The sequence below is a fragment of the Sceloporus undulatus genome, chromosome 1 (genome assembly GCF_019175285.1).
Source record: "Sceloporus undulatus isolate JIND9_A2432 ecotype Alabama chromosome 1, SceUnd_v1.1, whole genome shotgun sequence".
Taxonomy (NCBI): Eukaryota; Metazoa; Chordata; class Lepidosauria; order Squamata; family Phrynosomatidae; genus Sceloporus; species Sceloporus undulatus.
The window spans coordinates 286,609,168-286,627,175 of record NC_056522.1 but is presented as its reverse complement, the minus strand read 5'-3'; the positions used below and the strand labels follow the sequence as shown (position 1 = coordinate 286,627,175).

Sequence of the window (18,008 nt, the reverse complement as noted above, 5' to 3'; positions counted from 1 at the left end):
ACTTTACTGGGGACCAGATTTCCAAAGGGGTTTATTTGCCTAGGTTGTTGATGTTGTTTTCCTTTAAGTTGATATCCGTTTATGCTGACCCTAAGGTGAAATATTTGTTTAGAGGGGATTTACCATGACTGCCTTTGAGGATGAGAGAGTGACTTTCCCAGGGTCACCCAATGGGTTTCCATGACTAAGGTTCAAAATGCATGGTAGAAATAATACAGTTTGAAACTGCTTTAAGCCCCCTGGCTCAGTGCTAGGGAATCTTGGGAACTGTAGCTAATTGTGGCACCAGAGCTCTCTGACAGAGAAGATTAAACGTATCAGAAAATTACAGTTCCCAGAATTCCCTAGCATTGAGCCAGGGCAGTTAAAACAATCTGAAATTGCATTATTTCTGAAGTATGTTTTGGACCTAAATGGGGATTAGGTCTCCTAGAGGCACCATGCTGGCCAGACTACTGTCTCCATTTCTCTGAAAGAAAAATTAAGTATAAACTGTAAATGATGCCTAAGAATGTTACTGAAATTCATTGCCTTACGTCTATATTGATTATCTGCATCTTGTGAGATTTGGGGACTAAAGAGAAGCAATCTCAAGCAACAATATGAACTGTAGGACCTCCTGGCCTGTTCCCTTTTTAAGAGCAGAGATCATAGGTTCATCATAGAGTTGGAAAAGACCAGAAGGACCATCCAGTCCAACCCTATTCTGCCATGCAGGAATGCACAATCAAAGCAGTCCCGACAGATGGCCATCCAGCATCTGTTAAAAACCTCCAAAGAAGGAGACTCCTCCACACTCCAAAACAGAGTATTCCACTGTTGAACAGCTCCCACCATCAGGAAATTCCTAATGTTGAAGTGGAATCTCTTTTCCTGTCATTTGAACCCACTGCTCCATGTCCTACTTGCACAACAGAAAACCAGCTTGCTCCATCCTCAATATGATATCCCTTCAAATATTTAAACAAGTCTATCATGTCACCTCTTAACTTTCTCTACACTGCCTCCCTAAGTTGCTCCTCATAGGGCATAGTTTCCAGATCTTTCACCATTTTGGTTACCCTCCTCAGGACAAACTCCAGCTTGTCAACATCCTTTTTGAATTCTGAATGTGCTTGTGCAGTTAACCTTGGACTGTGCAAGACAATGACACAGAGATTTATTTTGCCCTATTTGCTATGTTTTACTATATCACGAATTACAAGTCCCAGAGTTCCAAATATACTAGAAGAAAGAAGGATACCTTCTGGGAAGGGCAAACCAAAGGGCCATGTAAGTGGGAGCAAGTGCTGCTACTGCCTCTGGTAGGATTAGCAGGCCTCTGAATAAATGTGTTAGTTAAGTCATAAATTGATGTGAGTTTGAACAATATCCTACATCTGCATACTAGAGCACAGATTCAAAGTGATACAGAACATTTACTTTATTATCTCTTCTGGACACAAAAATAAGATACTAGATTTTGGTGAACTGGAATGAACTTGTACAGTTGGCCCTTAGTATCATCTGGGGTTTGGATCCAGGACCCCCATGGATACTCAAGTCCCATTAAACAGAATAGTGTAGTCAAGTGGTGTCACTTCTATAAAATGACAAAATCAAGGTTTGCTTTTTGGAATTTATATATTTTCAAGCTACGGATGGTTGACTCTGCAGATAAAGAATCCGTGAGTAAAAATTGTCAACTGTACATGTTAGCTTTGGAGGTATCCCACAGATCTATCTGAGAATTTTCCTTGTGAAATAGTACAGCTGGGGGGAACACTCTTTAACTCTCCTTTTGAAAAAGAATATGGACGACTTATATTATTAAACAAAGAGTACAAGAAAGAAATGAATCCTATTTTGGGAGAAAGGCAGAATATAAGTGCAATAAATAAATAATAAACTGGAATTAATTTTAAGACTGAATAGCAGAGGTGGGAAAACTTTGGTCTTCCAGATGTTTTACATCAATATAAATGTGATCATATATATCCATATATGATCAGATTTTAGGAATATACAGTGGATCCTTGTTATCCACTAGTGTTTGGTTCCAGGATCCCCCATGGATAACAAAATCTGTGGATGCTCAAGTCCCATTAAATATAATGGCATAGCAAAATGGTGTCCCTTATATAAAATGGAAAATCAAGCTTAGCTATTTGGAATTTATAATTTTTGCAATATTTTCAATCTGTGAATGCTTGAATCTGTGAATAAAAAAATCCATGGATAAGGAGGGCCAACTGTATTCTGCCATGCAGGTTAGCATCAAACTAGGGATGGAATCGATTTCTATTAAAGCTGCAGCCGAAGTCACAGAATCATAGCATGATAGAGTTGGAACAGACCACAAAAGCCATCCAGTCCAACCCCATTATGCCATGCAGGAAATCACAATCAAAGCATCCCTGTCAGATGGCCATCCATCATATGCGCTGCGCGATGTGCAGACGCAGTGCCTCCGCTATGTAAACATGGCAGCCCTCGTGGGGAACGGGTGCCACCATTTTGTACGGACTCGGTCCGTATTAGGGTTAGGGGCGTCCGGAAGTGACGCCGCTTTCCAATCCTAATACGGACCCAGTCCGTACTTTATGCCCGTTTGTAACGGGCCTTTAAAACCACTAAAATACACTCATAAAAGGTCATATACAAATTAAAAAGTCATGATTTAAAACTGACTGGGTAGGCCTGCTGAAAGGCTTTTAATGCTCTTTTAAATGCAGTCAGCACTTTCAGCTGTCACATCTCTATCATCATTCTGCAGTGTAGGAGCAGCAGATAAAAAACTTATCTGGGAAACCGTTGCCAGTCTAGTCATGGACAGCTGGAGCAAACATTTCCCAGAGGACCTGAGTGTACACGCAGATTGTGCAGGAGAAGGCCATTTTGCAGGTAACATGGACCAGACCACTTAGGGCTTTAAAGATAATAACCAATGCTTTGTACTTTGCCTGGAAATTAATTGGCAGCCAATGGAGTGATTTTAAGATCAGTATAATGTGATCATGGCTTGGGTCTGAGTTACTTAAGGGAATGCCTCTCCCTACACAATCCGCCCCGCACTCTTACAATATCAGGGAAGAAACTATTGGAATACACGAAAACCAGACTAGTTATAACTTCCCACAAAGCTTTCACAGCTGCAGCACCATAATTATGGAACAACTTGCTGGAAGAGATCGCCTTATTACTACACTGGAAGCCTTTAAGAAGGCAATTAAGATGGATCTCTTCTGGCAGGCCTATCCATCTGATCTGCTATGATTGATCCTAAAGAACACCCCCACTTCTGATCTAAGAGCATGGGAACAGATGATGATTGGGATATTTTAATTATTGGTAGCAGTATTGCTGACTGTTTTATTGTTTGTATTTTTAGATAACACTATATTTGCATTTTGTATTATTGAATTTTTTTTGCTATAATCTCGTCTCGATCCGCAGGGAGAGGTGGGAAATATAAATAAACTCATCATCATCATCATCATCATCATCATCATCATCATCATCATCATCATCATCATCATCATCCTGCCCCATGCTTCCAGATGATCTTTCCCAAGGGCTTAATGTAAATGTTGCATAGCATCATGGATAGAATTACACCTTGTGGTTTTCCATATAACAGCTCCTTTTTTGAGAATCAGCTATCCCCAAGCACCACCTTCTGGAACCTGCCTGAGAGGCAGGACCAGAACCCATGCAACACAGGGTCTCCAATTCCCAGCTCCCTGTGGAAGAAGGATACTATGGTTGAGGGTATTGAATACCACTGAGAGGTCCAAGTGCACCAACACTTTCCTTGTCAGTGTTAACATGGGGATCATCTACTAAAGTGACCTCAGGCGCGTTACAGACCGCCTGAAAGTGGCGGTCTGCCGGCACCGCCGGTTGCTGCATCCGGGAACCGCAGCGGCCAAACCGCACAGTTCCCAGACGCAACAAAAAAGAAGCCTGAAAATGGCGCTTCTTTCTGTGCCCTGGAAGTGGCACCACGAGGCGCTAGTCGTGCACTCACGGCGTCACTTCTGCCGTGCAACGTCCAGACGCTATGCGTCCGCGATGTCAAGATGGTGGCGCCCGTGTGGAAGGGTGCTGTCATTTTCTACACGCTCTGTGCACCCCTTTCTAACCCTAGTACGTGCGGAACACGTACTTTCTGCGCGTGTGTAACACGCCCATAGCACTCACAGCTCTGTATCCTGCTTTGAAGCTGATATGAAATGGGTTGAGGAAGTATCTGTGACCCAAAACTGCCTGAAGCTGGAAGACAACTGCCTCCTTGATCACCTTACCCAAAAAAGAAAGGTTTGATACTGATCTGTAATTATTACAACATTGAGGTATGTTGGATAGCTGATTTAAACATGTCTAAGCACCATCTCTCTAGTGCCACCCCCTGCCATGCTGGAATACACAATTAAAACACATTCCAAAAATGGTCATCAACTTCCACTTAAAAACCTTAATCGAAGCTGAATTTGGGATTAGGGAAATGCAGGAAGTGGGATAATGACTAGAATGCATAAAGGAAAACTCACACCAATTGGACCCATTTCAAAGAGTCCATTATCAAGCCTATTTATTGGTGGTGAGGATAGCAATGAAGAATTTAGTGCATCATCATAGAATCACCCAGCAACTGTTTTACTTTATTATTATTATTATTATTATTATTATTATTATTATTTCTATCCTTCCCCTCTGTGTAAGACAACTGGGATGTCTTACAATATTAAAACATAAATTCCCGTATCCCAAATCCCCCCTCCAAAAAATACAATTAAATGATTTACAATTTAAAACATTGCATAAAATAAAAACAAGAAAAACAGTAACTGCAGCAGAACTCAGGACCACTATGGGAACATCCCCTTTCTGGACAAGAAGTCAGGGTATAGCAGGTTAAGTCTTTTTTGGTGGCCAGGGATCTATTCAGGAAATGCCTGCTGAAAGAGATCTGTTTTAAGAGCTCTTTTAAAGCTGTTAGCAGTGGTAATGTGACAGATCTCATCCGGCAGACCATTCCATAATCTGGGAGCGGTAGCCCAAAAGGTCCTCTGGCCAGTAGCAGACAACCTCGTTTATATAGGCTGCAACAAACTCCTCCCAGAGGACCTGAGTTTATGGGGTGGATTATATGGAAGGAGGCGGTACCAAAGATAGGTTGGACCCATGCCATTTAGGGCTTTAAAGGTGATAACCAACTCTGGTGCATAGAATACCCAGATGACCAATCAGAAGGCAGCTGAAGACCAGCCAATAGAATGTGGTCTGGGACTTGAAAAAATTCCGAGCTGTTAGAGAAGAGAGACATTTGGGATTGGACAGTTGAGGGAACAGTTGAGTCCAAGGGAGGGCTGAGTTCCTGGAGTTTCTGAGGGAATAGTCAGTTAGGGCTTGGAATCCTGAGAGTGAGGGTTCCAGGGATAGAGAAGGATGGTGAGGGGTAGAGTCTGAGTGGAAAAGGGCTCCCTACCGTTACATTTCCAGGACTCTAGAAAGGGAGTGGCTGGAGTGTGATACCCTGAAGGATGTTGTTAGCTTTGGTGGCTGTTAGGTCTATGTTTAAGAGAGGAACTTAATAGAAGGACTGAGTGAATCTTAGTTATAAGAAACTGGTGATTTAGCTAAAGAGTTATAAAACCAATGGTAACTATAACAAACTAGAAAGTAAGAATTACATAAGATATCATATTAAAACCAACACTGTTAAGCCTTCTTGTAAATAACATTTTATTGGTTTGATTCAAGAAGGACACGCCTGGACTTGAGTTAATACCATGCTACTCACATTACAAAACACGGATGGCAGCGGTGGGATAAAAAGGCCCAGGGTGCTGTCATCAATGAAACTTAGTTGTGTGTGTCACACCAACACCTTGTACTGGGCCTGGAACACCTTGAACTGGGCTTAGTAGTGAGGGGCCTGTTACAATCTGGTTGCTTGTATCCTTGGTGACACACAGTAAAAGGTTTGCAAAACACTTCAAATATTAATTCCCTCTTGCCCATTACAATGTGGATTCCACATTTAGGGCAATTCTAGCTGTAGTAGCATCCAGACTACCATTTGGTTTAGTAATACTGTTTGATTTTCCAATATTGAAGCCTGATAGTAAACCTAACCCTAAATCTAACCCTAACCCTGATAATAAGGACAAGGTAGTTTGTCATGTTGTGCCAATCACATGGCCCTCTTAGTTTATTACATTCAGTAGGGAGAGCATTCTGGATGGATCCAGCAGGTTTCATATTCTTGTCTGAGAGGGAGTGTTACCAGCCTTTTTGGAAGATGTAGTAATCCAGTTCCAGAATGTTGTAGTGGTTTCAGCATTGGACTAGGACACTGGACATACGGATTCTATCCCACACTCAACCATGGAAACCCACTGGGTGCCTTTGGGCAAGTTATATACTCTTAGCCCCAGGGGGGGAAATATAATGGGTTCACGTTAGGATTGCCTTAAGTCAGAAATTATTTGAAGGAACATAACAATAACAACCAGAAGAAATAAAACCTGCACACAAATGTAGATGAAAACAAGTATTTTATTTTATTATTAAAATATTTATACAGTACGCCCACATCATATGTTGGGAGCCGTGCCGGAAAGGCTTCTCTCACGCCCTGGAAAAAACAATGGGCCGTGCCCCACGGTGCACCGGGTGCACTCCGCAGGAACAAGCCCCTTTGTTTCTAATGGGGCTTGACTTTACATGGAATTTCCCTTACGTGGCAGGGTCCAGAATGGATCCCCTGCGTAAGGGAAGGGCCAAATGTATCCCACTCTGTATCCAAGGAACTCAGGACCACTATCTAAAGGCCAGCTGGGAACATCCCCTTTCTGGACAAGATGCTTAAAAGAGTAGTCACCAATGAATGGAGGGTTCTGTTTGATCAATTTGATTTTCTAGATGTACTGTATTTGTTTTGAATTCAGTTTCACACCTGGAATTAAAACAGAAACCACCTTGGTCACCTGGAGAGATGAACCTGGCCAACAGGGACTTTGTTGGTTCTTTGGGTTCTTTAATGGCTTTAATTATTATCAATCACAGCATCTATTTGGGTAGTATGAGCAAGAATGTCAGGGCACGAATAGCAATTGCTCTGCTCTTGTTTGGATGATCAATTCCTGTAGGTGGTGAAGGCAGTTTATTATTTTGCCCACTGATAATTGTGCCTAGGGTCTAGTTATGGAAGGGAGGACAAAATGAGGATATGGCACACTAAGAACACTGCCATACTCAAGATTTCCCATCAGTCCCCAAATTTTTAGCATTGCAGTAATTTAAAACCTTAGATGAACAACCTTAGATGCTAAAAATTTGAGGACTGACATAAAATTTCATTGGGGACAGAATTCTTATGGGGGGGCAATACCCCATCCCACTCCTGAATTACGTCATGGGCTTTATCTGCATTTTATTTTAATTCCCATGCTTTTCAACATCTCTGTGGCGGGTTATAGACTGCCCATTTGGGGCGGTCTGGACCTGCCCCTTTCCCCGGAGTATCGGGGCTTTAGTGGTTACACCGGCAGCCGCTGAGGCCCCGATCCACTGCTATTCAGGCTGCGGGGAAGCAGCAAAACGCCGCTTCCCCGCAGCCTGAAAAGGGGTGTCCTTGGGGCTTCAAGTGGCACCTTTTTAATGCCGCTTCTTCCCGCTTGGGGCGTGCGGGCGGCGTGTTCATGGCGGCATTCAGGTAAGGGCCGTCTGAAGGCTATACCTTCATGACGTCATGAACACACCCCTTTTTGCCCTTCTGTATCCCGCCCTTGTCTTCTACAGAGAATTCAGGCTTCATTTGCTCTAATAGCCATTTATTTGTCTTTTTAGCAGACCACAGTATCCATAATCCTCTTCTCCAGCACCACAATTCAAATGAATTCATCTTGCTGCTTGATTACTGTGGATGGGATTGTGGTTGTAGAAAAATAAGTGCTGTTAAGAACTATTTCATACAAGAAGACTGGTTAGCTTCACTGTAAGATAGCCTTTCTTTGACAAAATGTGTGCGTTAAAATTGTTACCTGGACAAACAGTGAATACTTGAAGGAAGCATACATCCAAAATAAGTTCAAATATCTCATTGTTATCTTTGACAATCTGACATTATAGGTTTGGCAGCTTGATTAGCTGTATTTGTGACATCAGAATAATGATTATTGGTGTAAGGATATATTTTGAATGTAGGGATTAAATCTATAGATCAGATAAGGAATGAAGCTTGGGTATCATTACCTTTAAGTGAGGCATTTTGTTTTACTAGAAATTAAACAATTTCAGGAGCTGATCAAGTCTGGAGAGATTTTTATTTGTATAAAGTGACACGCATTGACATAGCTTTATTATTTGCTTATGCCTCTGAAAAAAGATGAAGGGAATTATAGGACATTTTGGAAGAGAGATCTAGTTATTGTGCATCAATAAAGAGCCTGGCAAAATGTATTTGTTGCAAAAGAACCATTTTCACTCTGTACAAAACTATGAAAGAAGTCTAATTAAATAAACGTTTTTGTTGAAACATGACTCAGAAATGCAGACGCTCTAAACATGCATAGCTTGGGCAGAATCTTAAGACTTAGGGGTTGTTCACACTACCTTACAAACTGGTTTGCAAACCCGCTTAAAAGGGGGGTCATTCACACTTGCGCTAGTTTTTCCTGACCCAAATTCCAGGGGGAGGGGGGAGGGAATCACAAATCTCTCTTAACCCAGTTCTTTTGGAGCCAGGGATTTCAGTGCATCTTTTCAAAAAGAACTGGTTTTTTTACCAGCTGCCAATGGGAACTTGCTGTTGATTCAATTCAGAGCATAGGAAGGGATGGGTTAATGTGTAGAGGGCAGATCATGCTCACCCCCTTGCTCTCTCCCTGGCAGCCAAAACCAAAGTAAAAGTTAGGGAGGGGGTTCTCCTGGGAACATCATTAGGCAGTATACTTTAAAAAAAAATCTGACAGTTTATGCACATCTTTGCTATTGCATGGCCACAGTAGACAACACTTTTAAATACTCGCGTCATCAGTTGGACAATTGTGCACATGATTTGCTTGAATTTTTTTTTAAAAAAAAACTATCAGTGGGGCTGGGGGTTAGGGGTCATTTGTTCCTCTTTCCCAAGAAGTAAGACCACAATAGACTCTGCTCCCAAACTGGTGCAATACAGTTGGCTCTTTTCCTTACGTGGGGAAGCTGTTCCAGACCCCGCCATGTAAACTCAAGCCCCATTAGAAACAATGGGGCTTGTTCTCATGGCATGTACCTGGCGCGTCATGGGGCACATGCCCCATTGCATCTTCTGGGGCATGGGTGAAGTCTTTCCGGCGTGGCTTCCAGCATATGCTGGAACCCGCATATGGCACTCCCACATATGATGTGGGCGCACTGTATATTGCATTTAAACCCATGGGGGTTTCTTGGCTGAGAGAGTATGACCCCCCCTAAGGCTAACCTATTCCAGGGTTTCTTGCTAAGGGTCGTTCTGAGGGGCTTGCCACTGCCATCCTCTGAGGCTGATGGGTGGGGGGAATTCTCCCAAATAGTGTGACGTAGATGCACATCATTTGATTGACACTATAAAAAATGAGAACAGTCTAAATTTGGCTCCATTTTAAACTGATAGAAATGGTAATGTGAACTTCAACAGGGTTAAACTGCCATGGAGAGATTCGATCAGAGTAAATGTAGTAGGAACTTTGATTCGGTATTGCATAATCAAATCTCTCCTGATCTACTTGGCACAAAAACACTAGTGTGAATTAGATCCAGCATTTTTACTAAAGGCACAGGTGCCTTCAGTAACACAGAACCACTCTTAGTGGCTTAGGTTAATATACCAGCTATTGCCCTACATATACATAAATTATCTTGGAAACGTTATTTTTGCTCTAGTAAACTTTGGTTTGAATTACTGCAATTTATTGCGTATGGGTTTCCTTTGAAAACAGTCTCAAAATTCTGGTTAATCCAAAACTAGACGGCCTAACTGAGGCAATACATATGTTATTGTGCTTTTAGTCTTTGCTTCTGGCTTTATCATGTGTTTCATTATTTGTATTTTATAATTTCATATATATCGTATACCATCCAGAGAACATTAGCTATTGTGCAGTCAATAATATATTTTAAAATTTCAGAAAAAACTTTGCTATCTCAATGGGTGTCTACCCTTGATATTCAAATAGTGTGTACATGCTCCAAACACCAAAAAATTGTACAACACCAAAAAATTGTACATTTAAAAAACACAAAACCCAGAGAGATTTTGCATAACCAATGTTCTACTGCTGAGAGAACAGCACAGCACTTTCTCTCCCCCAAATAGGATCCAACATCAACCAGGGTAGAGGATTTATGTATGTCCTATTGGGGACAGCTGTGGATTGGACAGAGATAGAACTGAATTGTATAAAGCAGCTCATTTTAATTTATTTTGAAAGATGGCAGTCAAACCAAAGCAGCATTAAGCATTGTTTCTCAGCTACTTAAGCTGTTCAGTTCCCCAAGGCCTTGGATTAACAAGGTATTTTACTCTAAGCACGCAAACACATACACGTTCTGATCTCAGTTCACCTCTGTTTTGGCCGCCACATCAGTACTGGGGTTTTCTAAGCAAAGTTATTATTAGCAATTAATCTATCTACATGTCGAATGTGTTAGATCAAATGACAAAGTCTTTTGTCACATAGCTCAGCTTCTTTGGAAACTAACCTGTAAAAAAGCAATGTGCTTTGATCTAAGAGGCATACCTTGGGGGTAGTTTAGCTATGACTCAGCCTGCATGCAAACCTCAAGAGAGGCCTTCTCCAGGATGAAATTACATGGATAGAGCATAATGTAATGTTTAAACCAGAACTCAGTAACTTTTTAAAAGCACTTTGTTCCTGTGATTCATTACAGTATTTGAGAATAATTCACTGTCATTACTCAATGGGATGAGTGAGATACATCTGTCTGGATATATGACTCCCCACTAGTTTTATACTTTTAAAAATTTAACATTATATTATTTGATGCATTGGTAATTACTTGTATTGCATTGCACTCTAAAACCTGTTGACTGAGAGCCAGTATGATGTAGTGGTTTGAGCATTGATTGAACTTATGACACTGGAGAGCAGTGTTTGAACTTCCACATTGCCATGAAAACCCACTAGGTGACCTTGGGCAAGTCACAGTCTCTCAGCCTCAGAGGATGGCAATGACAACCCTCACTGAAGAAATGTGTGAAGAAAACCCTGTGGTAAGTTCTCCTTAAGGTCACCCCAAGTTGGAAACACCTTTAAAGCAAACTAAACAACACACACAGCAACATACTTGCTGATTTGGTTACACAAAGGCTCAGTATTGTCAAAGGGTCATTAAAGGAAAAATATCACTAAAGTGCCTTTTGAAAATAAGTAATAAAACTTAACTAGTAAATATTATATGTTTGCACCAGTAAAGTAACATCATTCCCACTCATTACTAAGGATGTAAATCTTTGAGTACTTTATTCTTGCATTCAAAAATGAAAAATGTCAGAAGTTTTCATCCCACTGAGTAAGATTAAAAGGAGTTATGTGCATTTTGAAATTATTTTTCCCCATTTCGTGTGGGTTTTTTCCCATGAAGCTAACTTGTCAGTAAAAAAAAACCATGGCCAGAATCCTGGGGGTGTACTGTGCCATTACATCTTCTGGGTTAATCTTTAGCAAGATACATCATATTCTCATGAGTTTGCCATCAGACTGTTGCAGAGTTATCACTGTGAGTTTTCCTTGAAACAATGACAGATCCCTGTCTTCCCTGGAACTGTAGAAATATCAATGGAGAGAGAAACAGAGGCATTTCTAGGAGTGAGAAAGGCATAGAGAGGGAGGCATAGATACTTTTGAGATCTAGAGAGCACATTTTGATCTTGAGCGCTCTGTGCAAAATCCAGTGGGGCATTAAATCTGCTAATTGTATAACAGCAATGCTGTTTGTTTCAGCCTATGCTCAATTTATAACATCTGTAAATAAGCTCAGTCACTGCAAAAACAACACTGTAAGTTTTCACTGATCTCTCCTTCAAAAAGAAATAATCAAGGTAAGTACTGTCCCCTGATATTTCCTAGAGACTTGGAAAGTGTGAAGCACATGACAACATATTCAAAGTTAGAAATCAATTTGTCATTTTAAAAAAAAATACATTTGAGACGATGACTCAGTAGAAATCTTAATTTACTCTCCAGGATGTGTTCTTTCAATCACTTAGTTGAAAACTGGGAGTATAAAACCTTGTTAGAAAAATATGTTTTGAAAATGTAAGGAATAATCATTTTCTTTATTTTAAAAAAATGGAATATCACCTTTATTCCATAATCATAGATGCTTTCAGTAATTTAGAATATAAATTGTTAACGGGCACATAAAAAATAAAAGAGAGAGACCCATTATGTTTGTTATCTTAGGCACGATGAAAATGTTTTCATGTCTTTCCCCCCTCTTTTAGTCTATTTCATAGAATCATAGAATCTATTTACTGAAGACAGTTTTCACACCCTGGCATTCACACATCTTTTGGCATTGGCTGAAAATTTAAGAACATTAAAAATATATGTCAAATATAAAATACTGTTTCTGCCCAAAGGTTCTGAGAAATGCATAGAGGTTAGGACCAGAATCACGATGTGCAGTTCCTAAGCTCCTCCCATCCAGACCTATCATTTTACATGTACTGTTTCCTGCACAGGATAGTGATCACTGTCTGGAGCTAATCCTTGTCATGTTTTGCACATTCTAGAATATTGCTTAGTAGCTTCTTTCTGAGTAAGCAACTTCAAGCCCTGAATGATAGGCATTTCAATGTGTATGTGTGTGTTCATTTGCGTCACTTGTCCACTTATGATAATATGAATTTTATAGGGTTTTCTTAAGCAAGGAACACTCAGAGATGGTTTACCATTGCCTTCCTCTCAAATAAAACCCACAGTACCTGGTATTCCTCGATGGTTTCATATCCAAGTACTAACCAAGGCTGACCCTGCCTAGCATTCAAGATCAGGCAGGTTCCAGTGCCTTCAGAGAATTTAAGTTGGCTTATGCATTTTAATATCAGCAGACCTTTAGATAAAATGTATCTTTGCACATTGCTTAATATGTGGTAATTTTTTGTGGGGCAGCTCTTCGTCTGAACATCACATGAAATTACAGAGTAGCAGACTTCAGAGACTCTTGTCAGAAGTCAGAGAATCCATTTAGAAAAGTAAGAACCTGAAGACGGCTAGGAACGATGACACTTAACTCTGAGAGCAAATGACTTAAGTGAGATGTATGTTGTGACAGTCTACATAGTTCACTATATTTCATGTTTATGTTTATTCCTGAGGCAGTTTTGTTTCTTTGACACAGAAGTCTCTGAAATGGCTAACCATAAGACTTTAAAAGTCATCACAAGGCCCTGGGTGTTAGGCAATGTGAAGGATGATTGACCTTTGCAGTGAATGAAAAATGAACAAATCCTATGTTTCATTCTTTCTTTACAGTAGCTCTGAACTTCTACTTCTGTTGGAATACCCTGTTCCTCTCTTAACGAATGGTAAGGAATATCTCTACCACATAGAAGATAGCTTTCCTGAAGGGATGTGACAACCAATCCTTGGAAAAATGTATTTCAAGCTGGGACAACTTCCACCACAAAAGGACTAGGAGGGAAAGTAGGTAGAAATATCACAATATGGTGGTTGCACTATAGAGAGAAGTAAGTGATCTTGTTGGTGCTTGTCATGTTCTTGTTAATGTTAAGGTAAACAGAAAAGGTGCCCATTTATTGTGGAACATGGAAGGAAAGGCCCACCTCCAAAAATAAAATATGTTTGATATGCTAGCTGTGTGTAGTGTATTAGAGCATACAAAAGAAGACAGAATGATGACATGTATATAGAAAATGGATTATTCTATATCACCTTTTAAATTAAAGGTATACTGGTACTTTAGATCTATACCTGTACTATTTGCATTCAGCTGATTTATTTATTTTTTCATACTTGTTGATCTGTATTTTAAAAATATCTCATAAAAAGTAAACAACTATAGGATGTTAACTGAAATTGCTCATAATGAGTGGCATCACCGGTACAAACAGTGCATGATTATGCAAATTGAAACAGACATCCTCCCTTCACAAAGGAATCTAGTGAAGCTTGACTATGTGTATTAATCTTATCTTTAGCAATTTTTTAAATTAAATGTAAACAAAACCAACCTTATCTGAAAAAAAGAAGGGAAAAAGATAGGAATAGCCACTGAGTCCTTCCCCCTCTCTATCCATTTTCCTGCTCAAAATTGCAATCTACCCAAACACCTATGCTGTTTTTCCTTGCAGGGAAATTATCGCCTCCCTCTTCCCCCTGAAAAAGCAAAGTGAATGGAGGCATTCTGAGTTGGAAAATGATCAGAAGAATAATTAAGGAATCCTTTGCCCTGAAAAATGGGGGGGGGGGGGGGGGAGAGAATGCATACAATTGCTTGTCAAATAAGAGTCAACATACTGAGGTCCAGTGGTTGGAAAACGTGATACTTCAACAGATGGAGGATGGTTAGGAATCTGCACTGTACTATGTCACACCATTGTTCCATCTATCTCAATCTATATCTGGTTTGGGCAAAGCACAGCGCATAGGATAAAACATTTCTCAGGATGACTCCCTCCAGGCTGCTGGAATCCTTTCCAGTGGCTTCTCCCAGGCTCAAAAAACATTTTCTGAAAAAATGAGCATCACCCCCACAGTTTCAAAGGACAGTTTGCCAGGCAAGGGCCAGCTGGAATTGTTTAAGGGAAGGCAAAGTAATATTTAAATGGCAAAGTGTACACTCCAAGTCTTATATGACTATACAGTGAGCACAATCAAGATGTTCCTCATGTGTTTCCAGGTGTTATGGCTAGAGGATGTGATTTTAATTCACAAGACCTGCATGTTCAGTGGCCAATAAAGCTCTATAACAGCAATGTCATGTAAGGTTATCCTAACATTCTTGTCTCCTCTACTAGTGAGGTGACAAAAATAGATACACATTCTTGTAACAAAGAGGTGGATGTTTTTTGGGGGGTTACTTCTCTTCAAAGATTCTGTTCTTCCTCTCCTTCCTTTCACCTTTACAACACTAAAGACATTTATCATCTACCTTTAACCCTGACATACCTTCCACCTTTTCATAAATGAAAACAAGAGCAACCCTATTCTCCTGTCAAGAAACATGCCTATGTACCTCTACAACACAGCACACACACACAAGCTAATATGATCTTGAATGTTTTTCTCAAAGTGGGCGTACATTGATTTCTGAGTATGGATGGGTTCGGTGAACCCACCAGAACTTAAGTGCTGAACAACCCATGAAATAATGAGACCACACGCAAGAGCTTGGTTTGAAATAAGGGTCACTTTATTTCATAGAATCATAGAATCATAGAATCATAGAATCGTAGAGTTGGAAGAGACCACTAGGGCCATCCAGTCCAACCCCCTGCCATGCAGGAAATCCAATTCAAAGCATCCCTGACAGATGGCCATCCAGCCTCTGTTTAAAGACCTCCAAGGAAGGAGACTCTATCACCCTCCGAGGGAGTGCATTCCACTGTCGAACAGCCCTTACTGTCAGGAAGTTCCTCCTAATGTTCAGGTGGAATCTCTTTTCCTGTAGCTTGCATCCATTGTTCCGGGTCCTGTTCTCTGGAGCAGCAGAAAACAAGCTTGCTCCCTCTTCAACATGACATCCTTTCAAATATTTAAACAGGGCTATCATATCGCCTCTTAACCTTCTTTTCTCCAGGCTAAACATCCCCAGCTCCCTAAGTCGTTCCTCATAGGGCATGGTTTCCAGACCCTTCACCATTTTTGTCGCCCTCCTTTAGACACGCTCCAGTTTCTCAATGTCCTTTCTGAATTGTGGTGCCCAGAACTGGACACAATATTCTAGGTGGGGCCTGACCAGAGCAGAATACAGTGGCACTATTACTTCTCTTGATCTAGACACTATACTTCTATTGATGCAGCCTAAAATTGCATTGGCCTTTTTAGCTGCCGCATCACACTGTTCACTAATGTTCAACTTGTGGTCTACTTGGACTCCTAGATCACTTTCACATGTAGTTTCATTCAGCCAGGTGTCACCCATCCTATATCTGTGCATTTTATTTTTCCGCCCTAAGTGCAATACCTTACATTTCTCCGTGTTGAATTTCATTTTGTTAGCTTTGGCCCAGCTTTCTAGTCTATTCAGGTCATTTTGAATCTTGATCCTGTCCTCTGGGGTATTAGCTATTCCCCCTAATTTGGTATCATCTGCAAATTTGATAAGTATGGTCCCAATTCTATCATCCAGTTCATTGATAAAGATGTTGAATAGCACTGGGCCCAGGACAGAGCCCTGTGGGACCCCACTGGTCACTTCTCTCCAGGATGAAAAGGAGCCATTGTTGAGCACCCTTTGGGTTCGGCCAGTCAACCAATTACAGATCCATGTAACAGTTCCTTTGTCTAGACCACATTCCACTAGCTTGTTTGTAAGTATGTCATGGGAAACCTTGTCAAAGGCCTTAGTGAAATCAAGATATATCCACAGCATTCCCTTCATCTACCAAGCTGTTAATTTTATCTAAGAAAGAGATTAGGTTTGTCTGGCATGACTTGTTTCTCTGAAACCCATGTTGACTTTTTGTGATTATAGCATTGCCTTCTAGATGTTCACAGACTCTCTGTTTAATGATCTGCTCCAGAATCTTTCCTAGTACTGATGTCAGACTAACTGGACGATAATTGTTGGGATCCTCTTTTTTCCCCTTTTTGAAGATGGGGACGTTTGCCCTCCTCCAGTCAGCTGGGATCTCTCCTGTTCTCCAGGAGTTTTCAAAGATTATTGCCAATGGCTCCGATATTACATTAGCCAGTTCTTTTAATACCCTTGGATGTAGCTCATCTGGTCCCGGAGACTTAAATTCATTTAGGTTAAACAGGTATTCCTGTACTATCTCTTTACTTATTCTGTGCTGAAATTCCCCTATTCTGTCCTCTGCTCCATTATCCTCAGGTTGAGCACCCTTTGCCTTTTCTGAGAAGACTGAGGCAAAGAAGGTGTTGAGTAATTCTGCCTTTTCTCTGTCTTCTGTTAGCATTTTGCCATCTTCTCCACGCAGTGGCCCTACCATTTCCTTCTTCTTCCTTTTGCTGCGACATATCCAAAATAGCCCTTTTTATTGTTCTTAACCTCTCTAGCAAGCCTGAGTTCATTCTGCGCTTTAGCTTTTCTGACTTTACCCCTACACATGCCTGCTATTTCTTTGAATTCCTTTTTTGTGATTTCCCCCTTTTTCCATTTCTTATACATGTTCCCTTTCAAACTTAGCTCAGTTGAAAGTTCCTTAGTCATCCATCCTAGTTTCTTGAGACACCTCCCGTTTTTCTTTCTCACTGGAACTATTTGAAATTGTGCCTTCAGTATCTCTCTTTTGAGAAACTCCCATCCATCCTGAACTCCTTTATCTTTTAGTATTTCTGACCATGGAATCGCCCTCAATACTTCTCTAAGTTTACTGAAATTCGCTCTCCTAAAGTCTAGGATGCGTGTCTGACTATGCCTGGCTTCTCCTTTCCACTGTATTACAAACTCCAGGAGAACATGGTCACTTCCACCTAATGATCCCACCACTTGCACCCCATTAACCATGTCATCCTTGTTGGTTAGGATCAGATCTAAAATAGCTGACCCCCTTGTTGCCTCTTCCACCTTTTGGACCATGAAATTGTCTTCCAGGCAAGTGAGGATTTTGCTAGGCCTTGAGGATTTTGCTGAGTTTGACTTCCAGCAAATATCAGGATAGTTGAAGTCACCCATCACTACTACATCTCTCTTTTCTGACTGTGTGGTCATCTGTTCTAGAAAGATATCATCCAATTCCTCAGTCTGACTTGGGGGTCTGTAGTAGACTCCCACCGAAACATCCTTGTTGTTTCCCTCCCCTTTGATTCTTATCCAGATGCTCTCCA

At 40.8% G+C, this 18,008-nt stretch overlaps 1 protein-coding gene across 3 annotated transcripts in view; it reads right to left on the bottom strand.

Moving 5' to 3' along the window:
- The window catches only part of KCNA4 (potassium voltage-gated channel subfamily A member 4), an 85,120-nt gene that overhangs the window by 12,643 nt on the left and 54,469 nt on the right, over positions 1-18,008 (bottom strand). The window contains exon 4 of one of the 3 annotated variants that reach the window (XM_042477286.1): positions 7,739-11,793. The exons of the other annotated variants lie outside the window; for them this stretch is intronic. The gene's annotated coding sequence lies outside the window, so the exon portion shown is untranslated. Of the gene's footprint in view, positions 1-7,738; positions 11,794-18,008 lie in introns of those variants that run through there. 3 annotated transcript variants of the gene reach the window in all.